The following is a 2,500-nucleotide window of genomic DNA, read 5'->3' on the forward strand; positions in this document are numbered from 1 at the left end:
GAACATAGCTTCCTAGCATGTTAAAGGTTCGGTGCTAATGGGAACATAAAGATCCCACGACGTTCCAAACGAAAGTAAAGTGTTCCGTGCGTGTGAACTACGTTGTCCCATGTGCCGGCTCTCGACTCCTAAGATGTCCCATGTAAATGCCCTTCGTGGGAAAGAATGTCCCGTGCAAGACGCCTTGATGATCCCCATAAGGTGTCCCATGTGCGTCCCATGATGTCCCATGCGCGTCCCGTGCCGTCCGAGCCTCACCAAGGCCGTCCCATGCGCGTCTCGTGCCGTCCCGAGCTGTGCCGAGGCCGTCCCTTGCCGTCCCGAGCCTCGCCAAGGCCGTCCCGTGCCGTCCGAGCTGTGCCGAGGCCGTCCCATGCGCGTCCCGTGCCGTCCGAGCTGTGCCGAGGCCGTCCCGTGCTGTCCCATGCCGTCCCGAGCCTCGCCAAGGCCGTCCCATGCGCGTCCCGTGCCGTCCGAGCCTCACAAAGGCCGTCCCGTGCCGTCCCATGCGCGTCCCGAGCCTGACCAAGGCCGTCCCGTGCCTCACCAAGGCCGTCCCATGCGCGTCCCGTGCCGTCCCATGCGCGTCCCGAGCTGTCCCATGCCGTCCCGAGCCTTAGCAAGGCCGTCCCATTCGCGTCCCGTGCTGTCCCATGCGCGTCCCGTGCTGTCCCGTGCCGTCCCGAGCCTGACCAATGCTGTCCCGTGCGCGTCCCATTCTTTTGGCTCGGCTGGCCCGTGCATTCTATGGGGTCGTGGGACATTTCGAAATCCACCCGGGCCACTTCGACTCTCTCTTCATTAATACTATTGAGGTATTATTTATGAATTATTGGAGAAAAGAAACGGAGGAAAATATTTTTTTTTCTATTTTTTATGAATTTTCCGGTGTTTATTCACTTAAAAATTCATAGAAAAATAAATATTTATCGGAATCGCTATTATAATATATCAAAAAAATCCTTGCGAAAAGACCTTTCCGACGAGTATAAGTTTGCTGGATTCCGACGAGTAACGAAGGAGTAAAGGCCCAGTATGCTTGGTTAAAAAATTGATGTTTCCTTGTGAAAATAGGAAAAACAATAACTTTGCACTATAAGGGGGAGGGTTGAGCTCCTTCCCCAGAGCGTGCACAGCACTTGTGCTGGCACGTTCCCTAGTGCTCGCCAAGCACCATAGGGCATCCAAAGGGCAAAGCTCGGCCTACTACATGATGGGAAGCTTCTAATATGTCGGAATACGAAGAGATTTCGTGCGACCCGAAGCTCGGCTCGGGCGTCCCGGCCTGTCCCGAGCTGTGCCGAGCGCGTCCCAGGCCGTCCCGAGCCAAGTCTCGGGCGTCCCAGGCCGTCCCGAGCCAAGTCTCGGGCGTCCCAGGCCGTCCCGAGCCAAGTCTCGGGCGTCCCAGGCCGGCCCGAGCAAAGTCTCGGACGTCCCAGGGCGTCCCGAGCTGTGTCGAGGCCGTCCCAGGGCGTCCCGAGCTGTAGCGAGGGCGTCCCAGGCCGTCCCGAGCCAAGTCTCGGGCGTCCCAGGCCGTCCCGAGCAAAGTCTCGGGCGTCCCAGGCCGTCCCGAGCTGTGCCGAGGCCGTCCCAGGCCGTCCCGAGCAAAGTCTCGGGCGTCCCAGGCCGTCCCGAGCTGTGGCAAGGGCGTCCCAGGCCGTCCCGAGCTGTGGCAAGGGCGTCCCAGGCCGTCCCGAGCTGTGCCGAGGCCGTCCCGAGCCTAGTCTCTGGCGTCCCAGGCCGTCCCGAGCTATGGCGAGGGCGTCCCAGGCCGTCCCGAGCCAAGTCTCGGGCGTACCTGGCCGTCCCGAGCTGTAGCGAGGGCGTCCCATGCCGTCCCGGGCTGTCCCATGCGCGTCCCGTGCCGGCCCGAGCAACAGCTCGGGCGTCCCGTGCCTCGGCCCTTCCAAGTGGTGCTTCGTCGGACATCTCGATATCCACTCGAGCATTTTCGACCATTCTCCATATGTGGGTGTGTGGGTATTTATCAGGAATATTGGAGAAAGAATCGGGAAAAAAATATTTTTTTTCTATTTTTTTTGAATTTTTAATTGTTTATTCACTTAAAAATTCATAAAAAAATAAATATTTATCGGAATCGCTATTATTATATATCAAAAGAATCCTTGTGAAAAGACCTTTCCAACGAATGCAAGTTTGTTGGATTTGGACGAGTAACGAAGGATCAAAGGCCGAGTATGCTTGGTTAAAAATTTGATGTTTCCTTGTGAAAATAGGGAAAACAATAACTTTGCACTATATAGGGGAGGGGTGAGCTCCCTCCCCAGGCCGTGCACAGCCCTTGGGCTGGCAGGTGCCTTGGCCCTTGGGATGCAACATAAGGCATCCCAAGGGCAAAGCTCGGCACGGGGGTGGATGGGAAGCTTCCAAGAGTTGCCCAACTCATCCCCGACGTGGGAAATCGAAGAGGCGGCTGGGGGGGCCCCGGGGGGGCACCACGGGCAAAAAATCAAAAACTCCCCAGCCTATGCCGGACACT

The sequence above is a fragment of the Eschscholzia californica genome, unplaced genomic scaffold (genome assembly GCF_041429995.1).
Source record: "Eschscholzia californica isolate CP2 unplaced genomic scaffold, dmEscCali1.0.p SCAF_189, whole genome shotgun sequence".
NCBI lineage: Eukaryota > Viridiplantae > Streptophyta > Magnoliopsida > Ranunculales > Papaveraceae > Eschscholzia > Eschscholzia californica.